The 16,308-nt window shown below is 36.5% G+C and overlaps 1 protein-coding gene across 3 annotated transcripts in view; it reads right to left on the bottom strand.

Annotated features, from left to right (window-relative positions):
* PRKN (parkin RBR E3 ubiquitin protein ligase) overlaps window positions 1-16,308 on the bottom strand; it is a 712,723-nt gene that overhangs the window by 137,226 nt on the left and 559,189 nt on the right. The window lies entirely within an intron of this gene.

Consider the following 16,308-nt stretch of genomic DNA (forward strand, 5'->3'; position numbering starts at 1 on the left):
AGAATGCCTCGGGGACCACCTGCTACCGGCGTCGACTCCCCTCCGCCCTGTGCGTTCCCACAGAGAGGGCCTCCTCAGGGTGCCTCTGGTCAGAGAATGTTGGCTGGTGGCCCCCAGGGGGAGGGCCTTCTCTGTGGGCGCCCCGGCTTTATGGAACCAACTGCCGGTTGAGCTCTGGATGGCACCGGATCTTCGCTCCTTCCAGCGCGGGTTAAAGACCCATCTATTCGAACAAGCTGGCCTGGCCCGATGGGGAATGTTAGGGTTTTAATGGGTTTTATATTCTGATTGTTTTAATTGGGCAATTATTTAATTCTTTTTTAACTTTTGTATTTCTATTTATATGCCCTGTTCACCGCCCTGAGTCCTTTGGGAGAAGGGCGGTATAAAAATTTAATTAAAAAAAAATGCAACATCAACTGACCTCGCCAACTTGCAATATCAGTTCCCACTGTGGCCATTAAATGAATCACTGCAGGTCATTAAGCATAACATCACATGACTATGACTTCCGACTTCCTGCAAATATCTCCATTGACTTTGCTCATCAGAAACCAGCTGTGAAGTTTGGCCATCATGTGACTGTGGGGATGCTGAGATTGTTGTAAATGTGAGCCAATTGCTAACAGTCTGAATCACAACCATGTGGCCATAGAGACACTGCTACAGCTGCACCTTTGAGGATTAGTCTTAAGTCTCATTTTTCAGTGCCACTGTAATTTTGAATGGTTGCTGAAGGAGCAGTCGGTAAACAAGGACTATCAGTAGTGAGTAAACATTTTCTTAAAAAAAAATCCTTAAACATAATGGTTGCTTAGCCTTAATATCAAAGTCTGATTTTTAGTGTTATTTATTCTTGATGGCATTCAGCAGCTAGTAGAATAATGCAAAGACATTTTCAGAAACACAAAAGCAGATGGATCTTCTCTTCTGTTTGAGCTTGCTGGGCTGCTGGAGTTCACTTTATTGAAGTAATGGACTGTAGTGCCTTTTACAAAAGAAAACAATTATAACTACTTCTTGTACAGTAAATGTTCTACTGCAGAACAGAAAAAAGGCTAAAACTTTCAAAAACCTGTCTAGTGGCATTGATCTCAACAACGTACAAGTGTTCTTTCAATCTGTTTGCCTGCTGTCTGTCTACCTTTCTCTAATCTACAATAACATTAACCGAAATTGAAATATCTAAGGTTTTCACTGAATGGAAAGTTGAAATCCTGAAGAAGGAACGGCACACCATTTTTATATTGAAAAAGTCCAGGTATACACCCCCACCCCCCCCAACACACACACACACACATTAATCCCAGGTAAATGAATATTGGTCTACAGGTTTAATGTACTTAGGGAAATTATTTATTTAATTTATTACATTTGTTTGCCATCCAGCTTGCCCCATGGTGATTCTGGGTATCTTACAATATTAAAATGAAACCATAAATATATGAATAAATGTATAAAAACGCATAAAATTACAAAAAAATACAAGTTATAACTAAAGATAGGGCCGTGGGAGGTAAGGGATGAGGTGGGAGGTGCTATTAGTCAATCAATCATCTGCAGTGTGATACTCCCCTCTCTGGTACCCAGGCCAACTGACAGAACCTGTCTTGAAGAAGGTAAGGAGGTCATCTCACCTCAGAGGGCAAGATGTTCCCAAGGGGCAGGGCCATGGTGGAGAAGTTTCTTGTTTTAGACCCCATCAGCTGGAGTGGTATTTCAAGGGCTTTTTGCAAAGAATTATTTGCTTTTGAAATAAATATTCAATTTTTTCATTTTAAAACTGTTTTTTATTTTAAATATATAAAATGATAGATTGGATTCACCTACTGCCGTGGTGGCAAACCTATGACGGTGCCACAGGTGGCACGCAGAGCCCTCTCTGTGGGCATGCGTGCCGTCGCCCCAGTCCAAGGCCTTCAGCTGGGTTTTATAAAACCTTTTCGCTTTAGGCCTCCACCGCCGTGTGCAAAAAAAAAAAAGTTTCAATCAATTTCAACTTCTCACGGGGAAAAAAATCTTGCAAAGTTAGAATTGATTGATTGAACCTTTTAGTCCCACCCAGTCTACCGTTACCACCACAGCCATGCCCACCCAATGGGCCACACCCACCCAATGGGCCATGTCCACCCAGCACCCGACGATACATAAGTGGGTTTTGGGTTGCACTTTGGGTACTCAATCTCTAAAAGGTTTGCCATCACTGGCCTACTGCACTAAAACAAAACCACTGCTGTGTGTGACCCATCTCAGTAGCTTGCATTTGCTTCATAAATAACCAAGCATTTAAATAATAAGTAAATTCTCAAGCAAAATGATACAAAGAGGATTTTCTTATCTGTATCTTTGCTTCTGAAATTACTTGCTTCCCTATTTTGAAAATCTAATAGTTATAATCAACAGGAAAAAAACATAAGAAAAGCTGACTACTGGAACAATGAAGTAGATTAAAATAATCCTGCCACCATTTTCAAAAAATGATAGATTGAGGGTCTTTTAATTGGTTCTAGATTAACATCTAAAAATGGGATGTTATTATTGCCTGTTGCAATCTGCTCATAAAAAAAGAATCTAAACTATATAGGGTTGGAGGAGGAAAAGAAAAATACTTGAAAACCTATTTTCATTATCCAATACTGACATTGTACAATATGGATTTTATTTACCTTAGTATTACAAAAATTAGAGGCTGGATTCTCAGTTTGTGACTCAGTGTTTGTGGAAACCCAGTCATTATCTTAAAATACCTTAGACTATATTATATTATATATCAGAATTATATTATCTGTATGAATGTATTCAATACACTAATCCATCATATCGTATGTTTTGGCACATTCAAATATATTTTGGTTTATTCATATGGGCATATCCATACACAGTCACTTTGCAGAGTGAGATAGTAGCATATAAATTTAAGAAAAATAAATACACAAAAAACAAACAAACAAACAAATAAAATGTTATATGGCCACAGCCACTGTGTTTTGTTAATGCTGGTTTTGGCATGTTCCATGAAACCAACTACTAGGTTAAACATTATATAATAACAATAGCATATGAAATGTGCAATGGCGGAATTCCATCTTAAGCTTAACAATTCAATATCAATTTCCCCTGGGCTGAAAAGGCAAACACTGGAGCCAGATAGAACTGGAGGACAATCAAAAGGTTGTGCTAAATTACTACATCTCTAGATTTTAAGGGAACAGTAGGTTAAGCATTGCCGATTACTGAGCTGCCAGTCGTTGGACTGCAGCCAAAAGAAAAATATAATTACCTCACTGAATCCTCTTCTGGAAAGTTGACTCCACCAGCCTGAATCGCTCATACAATCTTCCTCTCCCATTTGAATCAAAAATCTACTCTGGAGAGCCACACTCTTTTTATTGCCCAAGCCTACATACAAACTATACATCAATACATGCCTAATTGTGCATAAAATCTAAATCCTATCACACAGCTACATAAAAATGCAAACGGCTTCGGCAGTGGAATAGCTGGTGCTGAGCTCAATCTAATAAGGGTTGCCCCCAAGGCAACTCACACAAATGCAATTATCTCTCGCACACACAAATTGCTTTCCTTCACAACATTATGTTTATTATGCAAATGCATAAATCTAATTGTAATTCTTAGACCATCCCGAAGATTAAAGCAGCATTCACAACTTACCTTGACTAAGTGTAATTAAAGATATTTTCCAATCTCCACTTGAAAAATTATTTCAAGCAGAAGTTGAAGCTTCATATGTTGTTTTAGAGATTAGAGCAGAGGTCCCCAACCTTTTGGGCACCAGGGACCAGTTCCGTGGAGACAGGTTTTTCCATGGACCACAGGGTGCATGGTTTTCTGTGCTGCCTGAATCCCACGGATGAGGCTTTGCTTGTTTGTGCAGACTGGTTGCTGGCATGCCGCAGCCTGGTACTGGTCCACAGACCGGGGTTGGAGACTCCTGGTTAGAGTACATATTGAAAGAGGGGAAAAAAGCCCTACATGGTTGCTGTGCATTGTTTGGGTTAAAAAGTTGGACTGGTTTGCACCTTCTTTCAATCATCAACAAGAAAGTAAGACAATTGCTTATCATTCTAGGTCCACTATAGAATATTTCAGAATGATCTCAGGAAGAAACATAAAACTTCTCTTTCTTCTCTTCCAATTACAAGCTCCTGTTGATTATAGTTTTAGCATTAGAGCAGGGGTCCACAACCCCTGGTCCATGGACTGGTACCGGGCCACAGCATGCCAGCAACTGGTCCACACAAACAAGCAAAGCCCCATCCATGGGATGCAGGCAGCACACAAAACTACACACTCTCCAGTCCACGGAAGAATCTTTCTCCATGGCACCCATTCCATTGCCCAAAAAGTTGGGGACCTCTGCATTAGAGATTAAAAACAATGGTACAGTAGACAGGAAATAAATCTTTTGGATCTTGCTTAATTGCCTGTTTTTAGAGCTCTGGTGGCACAGTGGTTAGAATGCAGTATTTCAGGCTAACTCACTGCTCACCCTGACCGGCTCAGGGTTGACTCAGCCTTCTACCCTATTGAGTTGGGTAAAATAAGGATTCAGATTATTGGGGGCAATATGCTGCCTCTGTAAACCGCTTAGTGAGGGCTGTAAAGCTCTATGAAGCAGTACACAAGTCTAAGGGCTACTTCTATTCCTGTTGTTTCATAGCTACAATGCCTCATGTCTAAAATTTATATCCTGCAATTCAATCGGATACAAACGTGCACCATACTGATACAAGTTTAATTGATACTGATTTTGAATTAATATTATGGAAGCCTCACTAGACACTGAATTGCATATCTTGGAGATATTAGCCCAACATGAATATCTTCCTAAACAAAAGGAGGAACAGTAGACAAACTTCAGTTTTAACAAAGATAGGCCAGTGCAGATTATGTGGTATCCCCAGATTATTTACTTATTTACTTAATAATTAGGAGACTCTATTACCAGCAATTTTACTGAAGCAAATCAACAAAGCACAAATAGATCAAATATTTTTCTTTTTTCAACTTTACAGGTATGGAACAATTTTATAACCAAACTACTGAAAAGTCTATAGTCTGATCACAAGGTTTTTTTTTCCAATATTATACTCAACTTCAGATGAAAAAGCCAAATAATTTTTTGCTTATAAAATCACTGACATCCTAAATTTTAATTAATATTGATAGAATGCTCTTCTCTATTTTCAACACTGTAAGTTAACTAAATAAATAATGTCAGTAATCTTCAATTAATATTGTATAAACATCACTGAATTGAAACAAAACAATGTATAAGATTTACAACAGCATAATAAAAAGGGAGAAAAAGATTATTGTCATGGGATCATCTATAAGTAAGAGTATTTTAAATACTTTTTTCTCATTTTTTTTAGAGGTGGGATAGGTCAAGTGTTTTGGAATAAGAGTTCCTATACTGTGATTTCTGCATATTCCATCTGGAAATCCTTGTGTTCTCTCCTACCAGAGATTGGCAATTATTAATGCTATTTGTTCTTTTGATGTTAAGACATGAAGACACTGTATTTACTTACATGGTGTACATACCAAATTTAGGTCAGCCACCTGTTTCATTTGACTTATGGAAATAACAATATAAGCATATTTATGTATGCATGTGAGGGGCATGGGGTGAGCATGCATATTTTTAGTTGATTTTTTTTCCTTTTAACAAGCCTGCAATCCCTTGCTTCGGGGTAGTGTTGGGTCAATTGATTGGAGCTGTGCATTTACTGGCTGGATGCCCTTCCTGACGCCTAAGTGGAGTTTGCAGCAGACAATTACTCATTGTGCCTAGAGAGAGAAGAAATATCTGCTGCTATTTAGAATCAAACTCACAGCCTCCTGATTGTGAGTTGAGAGCTCCACCTTTTGGCCACCACGCCGCTCACATGTCTTTTAGTTGACTATCATGTGTCTATTAGTTTTATGAAATAAAAAAGATCCTACATCCCTCTCAAAGTTGCATATACTTACACAAATGGATAGCTTAAAATCTGAAGCCATTTTTTAAAAAAAGAAAGTCATAATATTTTACCATGGAAGAATCTTTTACTGTATCTACAGGATGAATCAGTCAAGTTACGTATATATTAACGGAAATGTAAAATCTGCTAGAGATATAGTGATTTGGATTTAATTAAGCGATTCAAGAGGATCTTTTTAATATTAGTGATACATATTTCAATAAACATAGTGCATTGATTAAATATTGTGGTCATAATAAAGTTTTTCCCCCAGATGTATTATATTGAGTTTTGAACATCTTTTAGCTCTGACTGTGGATTGGATAATAGTGGTTGAAGATTTTAATCAAGATTTAGTTTGAAATACTGCTCATCTAAATTTAATTTTTATTCATGGAGAGTATTACAAGCTTATACAGAGAAGTCTAATTTGGGGCCTTTTAAATCCTTTGTACAAGTTTTTCCCCCAGCTCATTGATATGCACTGTTATATTATTGCTTATGCTTTATGGGCAAAAAAATAAAAAAGTTAAATAAGGAACATTGGGGGGGAAAGGTAAGGATACATATGTAAGATCATCTATGCTAGAATTATATAAAACTTTTACAATTGCTAAATAGTAACTTAATTTTCTCTGAATATGTAACAGCAGATTCACTGAGTTTTATAAAACAAAGGTACTGACATTGTGCATTGCAGCCACTCAAATGACATTTTCCTAATCTTCTTCAGTCAGACTGAAATAACTGTGATTTTGAAAATCGATAAAATATCTTGCTGCTTGCGTAAAGTATCATCCAATTTCCTGTTTAAACGTTGAAGCCAAAATATTGCCCCCCATCCTAGCACTCGATTACTCATCTTGCACAATCTGGTTTTATAAAAGTTTACCAAGCATTTGATAGTATTAGGTTGATAATTGACATTGAAACGGAAGATTATGGAATTATAGAATGCAGCGACTGAGCACCGTCTGCTATCCAAGTGATTACACTTTTCTGATACTTTTCTGATACACTTTTCTGATACTTCAGTAACCTAGCTGAGAAGAAAAAAAAACACCAAGGCTTTGTAACTATTTTTATGAGGATAGAAACTTTCTCACAGAGAAGAGAGAAAGGAAGTAAAAGGGGGTTGAGGTCCTGGCAGGGAGAATTAAAATTTGGAAGTTTTAAGAGATGGATGAGGAACCATATTTGGAGCTGCTGAAATCTGACTTGTTCCATGGTGACCTGAAGATCCCAGAAAGATAGAGAGGGGAGAGATAATATGCACTGAAAGATAGGTCAAAGAAGATGATTGATGAAGACAATGTTCTATGAATGAAGGTGAATATATTTGCCCAGGATAATGTTGCAGGATCCAATCTGAGTTGGTCATCAGGTTTTATTCTTCCAAGCTTTTAGACTTGTGCTGGAGCCCACCCTCAAGGAACTTCTCTGCACTGGGCTGTTCTATGTATAGTGTTTATGTGGTGTTTTGTTGTGTGCTCTTTGAGAGATTGTTAAGCCAAGCATCATTAATGCTCTTCAACTCTAAACAAGGATAAAATTTGGAGAAACAGCTATCTAGGTAATGGTAGACTTCCCAAAGATAGAAACTTTACTTTGTCAGTGGAGAAATACAGATAACTTTGAACCTGCACACAGAAGCCACTGTTATGTTCCCATCCCTTTAAGGCCAAAGACAAAACATAAGGAAGAGGAAGGGGAAAAAGTCTGCTTAAATGCTAAAACAATATTTATGTTGCTTGACATAAAGTTTTATTGGTGAAAAAATGTTTATCATGCTTCCATTATAACAAAATTACATTTTTTTTTGCTGAAGAATTGATCCATTCCTCAAGAATCCAAAGCTCTCATTACAGAGGGTTTCACTGAATAGAAAAGCAGCCTCTGATATGGTGCAGTGGAGATTTCAGAAAAAAACTATTTTTTTTGGAAAAAGATTTTTGCTGTTTTTCGTATATATTTTTTTAGTAAAAAACTACTCATTCTACTAAGCTTTATTACAAATAGAATAATACCTCCATTGATTGATATATTATGGAAAAATGTATTTCCTGATTTTTAATTTAATATTGAATCCATTGGCTTCCTTATTAGAGAAATAGTGAACATTTTGAGAATAAGAGTGGCTAGTAATGAAAGTGATTCAGCTGTTTTTATAATCATTTTTATGACTTGACATGAAGATGCTGACCTAATATTGCCATTGAATCCAGGAGAAGGAAAACATGCGAGTTAATTTGATTTGGCTGGAAATACAGCAGTAAGAAATCCAAGTCAAAGACTGAAAAATTTTGTTGTATTATCCATCATATTCTTGCACATGTGGCAACATAATTTCTCTTCTTTATGCAATGGAACGACATACTTTGTTCTTACCTCTTATATGCATGTTCTAAAAGATGGCATCTATTATTCCTTTAATGCGTCAGCTAGCCATTAGTACTTTCAGAATTAGCAAGATGCAGCCTTAACTAACATGAAAAAGGTCTCTTTGTTCCCAAACTGAAAGAAATGACATTCAGTGTTTATCCTAATATTCCAATTCTGCTTTTAGTTTTTTAAGGCAAAATTGAGATCATCATTTCCAGTCGCAAGAGAGATCATCAGCCAGAAGCAATCATCAGTACATTTATTTCCATCAAACAATTCTTTCTGTTGTGGTTAATTATACTTCTGCTTTCCAATTTTACTACAAACAAAAAATGCCAATCAGAAAGCTTGCCAACGTTTTCAATCTTACAGTAGATTTTAAATGGTCCAGAGTGCATCTTATTTTTTTTTCTTTCCACTTGAAGCTATAGTAGACTCTAAAATGTTATTTGCCTAGAGATGGATTTTTTTTTTTTTGCTTTCAGTAGTAGACAACTGGGGAGAGTTACAGCGGTACATTAGTTACAGTATTTGGTTTGGGGACACCAGCAGGAAGAAACAAAATCCATTATGAGACCAAACTCTATAGCCAACACTAATTAAAAATAGCTGCAAACTACTTATCAAAATGAATTTTCAATTGTTCATGAGAAATGAAAATACAGAACTTCATCAGAATGACTAAATCAATATTGCTGTTCTGTTCTCCTGCTAATATCACACACACTAAAGGCAGCAATTTAAACATACTACTAACCAGGCTTAGTATCAGTTAATTTGACAAAGATATTCCAAAAGTCAGCCCTTAGTGCCTGAGCGCCAGTATGACACTCCTGTTCCTTGCCAGCTCAACAGACATTTCTCCTCTTAAAATGGGACATTATAACTTATGTGACATTTCATGCATCACAGAACTCAGACAGGAATCTTGACTTTATTATACTGAGCAGCATCTTCACCCTTCTTAATTTTACTTTTCTCCAAGCTACAGCTTATCAGCCGCTGTACACTCCAGTAAAGCTCTTAGCAATTCAAACAAGGGAACGGTATCTTTCGCTTTTGTTCTTATATCATGATGATTATGCACTGCAATGATAGGTCTCGGAGTGGCATTTGGGAGAGTGGAGTTACTTCATTCTGTTAAATTCCTGCTTTATTTGACTAATATCACATCAAAGTTTGATTGCATGGTTTGACATGCAAATGGTAATTGCTCTCTAGTAACTTAGACACATTCAGAGGGGGACATTAAAGTTTTTTTTCTTTCTGTGTGTAAGCCAGCAGAAAAATATGGCATTATAAATAGTACTATCTTCATAGGTGATCTCTGGTGATTCTTCCAGAATGGAGAGGTGTGGATTTGTTCATACTGCTTAATGCAGGACAAATTGAGGAAAACAATTAATGGATTCTTTTGACTCCATTTTCTTCAACATTGTACTTTCTTGCCAGTTGGAAAAATATCTCCAAGTCTCCTTCACTAACATGGGAGGGATATGGATAAATGTAAACAGTGGTAGAAGAGGAGATGAAGACCCAAAGATAAAACAACCAGGAGGTCAGGGATACGCTAGTGGTTTTCCTAAGACTAGTTTTATTTTATTTGGAACTTGAAGGCCATAGGGTACATCAAAGATTACCATAAGGTTTAAAAGGTAAAGGTAAAGGTTCCCCGCACATGCATGCTAGTCATTTCTGACTCTAGGGGCCGGTGCTCATCTCCATTTCAAAGCGAAAGAGCCAGTGCTTGTCCAAGGACGTCTCCGTGGTCCTGTGGCGGGCATGACTAGACGCCAAAGGTGCACGGAACGCTGTTACCTTCCCACCATAGTGGTCCCTATTTTTCTACTTGCATTTTTACGTGCTTTTGAACTGCTAGGTTGGCAGAAGCTGGGACGAGTAACAGGCGCTCACTCTGTTATGCGGCACTCAGGATTCGACCCACCAAACTGCCGACCTTCTGATTGACAAGCTCAGCGTCCTAACCCACTGAACCACCGTGTCCCTACCATAAGGTTTACCTAACCAGAAAACCAGAGGGATCCATTGAAATGTCACCAGCAGTGAAAGTGACTTGTGAGATGTGTCTTGTAAGAATTGCCAAGGTGGTGTCACAGAACTTGTTCTGTTGGGCGCTGAGAATAAAGACAGAACACTGTAGTCAGGTATTCTGTATTGAGCACAACAATAGCATTTTTTCCTGATGCCTGAATGGAAGTCTCATAGGTGTCTTCTATTTTCTATTTCTCTGGAATGCAGGACATGGAAAAATGGATTTAAATTACAAGGAAGCTGTTGTCAGTTGAACTCTATGAGGAGATTTTTTTCCTAACAGAACAAATAGTTCAATCGCATATGAAGTAGAGAATCAACTGTGGGAGATTCTTTAATCTAGATTCCTGTACTGATCAAAGGATTGGACTTGATAGCCTCAATAGTGTCTTCCAATTCTTTGATTCAAAGGAAATCAGTAGAATTAAGACGGTCTGTATGAACAGAATTTAATCATGATGTATATAAAGAGGGATCCAATCTGGGTTGGTCACTGGGACCAGAGGTTTAGTCTTCCAGATTCGTGCTGGAGCCCAAACACGGAGAATTTCTCCCTAGCAGTGTGTGTGCTGTGAGCTATTCTCTGTGTGGTATTTATATGGTGCCTGGTTGTGTGTGGCTTTTCAGTTGTTGACTGGGGTGCTGATGGCTGACTATCATGCTGGCTGTCATTTCTTTGTGCTGCCAAGCTCTTGCCTCTTTTATAATCCCTCATAAAGAGGGATCCACATTTGAGGAAATTCTGCAAGCCAAATATCTAGTCCTATAGAAGAACAGAGAAGATTTGATCTGCAGTGGCCATAGGACAGCTTGTTCACATGCTTATCTTCTCTGTCTCATTTTACACTTGTTTAAGATTACCTACCCAGAAGTGTGTAGAATCGCACCCACCCCAGCTCCAGCAATGTGACATTGCGAGTTTGACACCCCTGTCTTAGAGGAAGAAGTAAAATACAAAAAAAATTGGGGGAAATCACCATGCAATGCTACAGGTCTTTATTTTAAATAAAACAATGTTGACCACAGTCAAAGGCTTATGTTGGTCTTAAACAAAGATGGACTGGTCTGGGCTTCAGGATAGACCACTATGGTGAAGATTGGACAGGAACTTTGTCTTTGCAGGACAAGATTCCTGTACAAAACAGCCAACCTTTAACATAATTCAAGTATCTACCCAGCCCTTTTCAATACTCACGGATCCCACTTAGTTTAATTCAAGGTCTGTATGAGATAGAAACTGGGAAAAAGTTCAACAATATGGCTTTTTTAATAGTAAGATATGTTGTGTAGATTCTTGGATATACTTGAAAATTGTCAGGTTTTGCTAATGGTAATCTCTTTTTAAAAATATCTGGGTTTTCTATTTCCCCCCCCATCTGATGAGGTTTATAATAATAAGCTTCCTCTTTTACATGCCTTTTCTTGCTGGGTGTAATAGAATAGTGGAATAAAACCATGTGGAAAATTCCAAAGTTGTTAAAAATAATGAAATATGTCTTTCTTGATATGGAATTTGGTTAAATAATTCTGTAATTTATCCAGTTGCCAAGTGATTATATTGACAAGTAACAGGATAGGAAAGTGGATGAACAAGTGATAAATCAGTCACAATTGTCTAAATAACAAAGCTTACATAGAATTAAAAGTATTTTCCATAAAAGGAAGCTTTTACGAGACTATTGCAATTCTAGCAATAGTCCCTTTAGCAACATTTCCTATTGAAAACATCTGTTGAAAATGACTGTCATTAATGTAATGGGGTAGGTTAGGCAGGTTCTTTCAAAATTAATCAAACAAATGAGCATAATGGACCTTCCTAACAAGGGCTGTTAAGAGCTCATGAGAATGCCACATGGAAGTAACACAGACATTTGGAGTTGCTATTGAAAAAAATGGAAGAAAATAGATATCCTCATTTAGAACTTCACAGCTGATAAGGACTGAGATAAATGTAATACAGAATCCTGCTGTTGTAATTATTACATGACCCATGTATAAAGAATCAAGGGAAAAAAATAGACTATGAGTCCCTTATACCAGCATGGCAGTTGGAGACCCATGAGTCACACTAATTATAGTCCTGATCTCTTGGGTATCAGAATAAACAGGAGCAAATTGACTTAAATGAATTTTGCACTCTTTTTCTCTCACACATATGCATGCATCCTGGTAATAAGTGAGTGACAGGCTGCAACTGAGTGACAGGCTCCTAAGCCATGAGGCCAATGATGGGTTGCGTTCATAATTCAAGCCTTTGGACCTGATTTTTACAGCTCTTGAATAGCTTGGCATTAGGATATCTCAGTCAATGGTTACTGCCTTAAGTATCTCATTTAGGGTGTTTTTTTTAGGTTTTTAATTGGCAATGGCATAGCATATTTATACTGACTATTGTGGTAGGGATGGGATGGTTCATATTACAAGGTTGTATTGGACCCCCCCCAATTGTGCTTAGACCCTAACTGTACAATTAAATGACTTCAAAGTAGGAAAGAATGCATGGATGCTAGATTCATTATTCTTTACTATTATTTAGTAATATCCAGTTATTAAATTTATACGCACCCATCTCACTGTCAAGCAGCTCTGGGCAACTTACGACATCATAAAAGCAAGTGCTAAACATTAAAACATTAAATATTAAAATAAACAGAGATTGCATTTTGGTTTTTAACTTATACTGAGAAGTATAAATCAATCCAACTATTTTCTCCAAGGTTCATATGTTCCAGAACACCAAACAAACAATTCCGATTAAAATTAACTGTTTCTTGTTAAAGTCTAATCTTATTGTGCTTTAGATAATAATATTATATTAGTCTACTTCCATCTATCAAGCTTTTGCCCTTTTGTGAAATAATATTCATTATTTATTGGAAAAGTTGTAAAGGCTCATCTTCAAAACAATTATTGTAACAGGCAGGCAAGCCATTTGAACCAGGTGCCTTTCCAGTTTTAATCTTTTTAATAGCTTCCTTATTGTTTTTTACACATATTGCTTTTTTATTTCTTTTTCTATTTGTTTTATTAATTTTTATCTTCTTGTTAAAAGTATCAATAAAATTAAATATATGCAAACATATTTTTATTGAAACTTTTATTGAATTTTATTTTATTTTATTGAAACTTTTAAACACGATGTCCCCCCATCTGTCTGTCTATTGAGAGAGGATATAAAGAAAAAAACTTTTTACAATATTCTTTTACTCTGAAGCAAGCAGCCACTTCATCAATAGGCCAGCTAAACATTCAAATACAAAATAATAATTGAAAGCAGGAAAAAAGGTTCTCCACTGTATTTTTTTAATATTATAGTATAGATTGAGATTTTCTACTATTTACATGAAATATCCTTAAATATTTGTGTGGTGCTAACTTTTTCTCCATTTGTCCTCTTACATTTGTTGTATGTATTTCTCCAAGAACATTAGCTTCCCTGCTTTCATTGGGAGATTACATAATTCAAGTCAATCACATTACCCTAAATAAATGTCAAAAGAGCTGAAGTGCATTTTTGTGATTAAACTGTCAAGGACAAAACGTAGAAGAAGAATGATTTTTATTTTATTCCATTTTATTGAAAGAGAAAATGAATAAGAAAAGCAACCATGTTATGAATTGTGATTAAGAAAAATACAAGCCAAAAATTTACTTACCTGAAAAAAACACCTTGTTTATTCTACCTGATAATAGCTAAGAATTGCTGCTTAGAAAACATTTCCTGCATAATGAACCTGAACTCTCTCTTTTCCAGCTGAAATTTATTTATTTGTAACTTGCCTGTACTGCTTCCCTTTAAAAGAAGTCTTGAAGCAGTTTCTTTTACTTTGTAAAAATAAATCTTTACGTTTTGTGCCCCACCTTCCTTCCTAAAAAGTGAGAAGTACCAAATATATCCCATATTTATAAAAAGAGGAAGGAAATTATTAAGAAGAAGAACAATTCACAAACTGCAGAGAAATGCATGTTTTATATGCTACTACACTAGGGACGGGGTGGCTCAGTGGGTTAGGACGCTGAGCTTGTCGATCAGATAGTCGGCAGTTTGGTGGGTCGAATCCTGAGTGCTGCATAACAGAGTGAGCGCCTGTTACTCATCCCAGCTTCTGCCAACCTAGCAGTTCGAAAGCACGTAAAAATGCAAGTAGAAAAATAGGGACCACTCCGGTGGGAAGGTAACAGCATTCCGTGCGCCTTTGGCGTCTGGTCATGCTGGCCACATGACCATGGAGACATCCTTGGACAAGCGCTGGCTCTTCGGCTTTGAAACGGAGATGAGCACTGGCCCCTAGAGTCGGAAACGACTAGCACGCATGTGCGGGGGAACCTTTACCTTTACCCTATTACAAAATGTAGTTGAATTGATCTGATGTGTTCTGCATATACTGTAAATCCAGGCAGCCAACAAAAATCAACACTGATGTGAAGTGTTATCATGGGTAAGTTTGAGAATAGGAGTACACTGCTTCATCTGTGGATAGGTTATTTAATATATATGTGTGAAGATTTCATCGCAACCTGGCAGCTGGAAGACTACAACTATTCTTCACTTCCATAAAAGGAAAAGTAGCAAGACAGAATGCAAATTTATCAAGAAAGTATTTAGTTAAGCAGTTCTGGGAAACATTTCCAAATGAATATCTGGAAAGTGTAGTGCTGGCTAGGGATTATGCTGAACAGATGTTTGCTTTTCAGGAGATTATTAAAAAATATACGAGTGTGAAAAAAGTTATTGTATATTGGTTGATTGAGAGAGAACATATACATGGACTTGAACATTGATTGCTGAATGTGAAAAGTAGTATATTATGGAAGTACAATATCTGCAAAAATAAACAGAATGTTTATCAATAGTTGAACTGTGAGAAAGGATGGAAATGAAAATATCTGCAGTTACCTGAATTGTTTAATGTATTTATGGATAAATATGTAAGAAATATTTGGGGTACTATTAGAGGGATGTTGGTGAAGAACATGAATATATGTACATTTTTATATGCAGATGATGCCAAGTTGGCTGAGAATCCAAATGATTTGCAACAAGCATTAGAATTGTGAATAATAGTCATTATGGTTTTGAAAGTTAATGTTTCAAACGAGCAAAGACGAATTCGTATATACTGATAGTAAGTTTATTAAAGTTGGGGAAAGGAATGGAGAAATTAATGAAAAATAAAAGCACAATAGAGAAATACAGTTAAATTGGGCATAATGTGAATTAATATTAAGTAGTTTGTGCGATTCTAGCTTTTTCAGTTATATTTTGTCAGTTGTAATTTTTCAAAAATATGGTGTATCAGTTATGATAATTTCATAAATGTTTATTTTGAAGAGATATTCCTGTCAATGAAATCAGGGCATGTTGAAGCTACAGACAAGATATGTGAAGTCAGCAGAATGTTTTCTAACTGTGTAAAAGACTTACAGAAATAATTTTAAGTTGTAATCCCCTCAAAGACAAATCCCAAAACTAAAGAGGCCTAAATGAAAAACATAATTTCACCATTTGGAAATATCTCAAACCAGTGTGGAAACATTTTTGCTCATTTTGCCTATTTAAATAATTTGACTTTGGTACCACATGTCCCTCCTTTGTCAGTTGTGCTTTTCTCCTATTGGGGGAATTTTATCTTTAAATTAGGCAATTTGGAGAATTATTTTATCTTTAAATTAGGAATTTGGAGTAGAAAAAACATTTTAAAATGCTTAAAATCAATATAATTTATATGAACAAAACTTTTAGGAATATTATGCTTTTTTAAAAAACAGCTTTAGTTGAGTAAACTATGAATTACATTCTGGGCGGCATAAAATAATATAACAGCATGGGTCAGTTGAGATCTGAATAGGTTTTAAAAGTATGTTTCAAAGATTTTATGGAGCA

This window comes from Vipera ursinii (genome assembly GCF_947247035.1).
Source record: "Vipera ursinii genome assembly, chromosome: 1".
Classification (NCBI taxonomy): Eukaryota; Metazoa; Chordata; class Lepidosauria; order Squamata; family Viperidae; genus Vipera; species Vipera ursinii.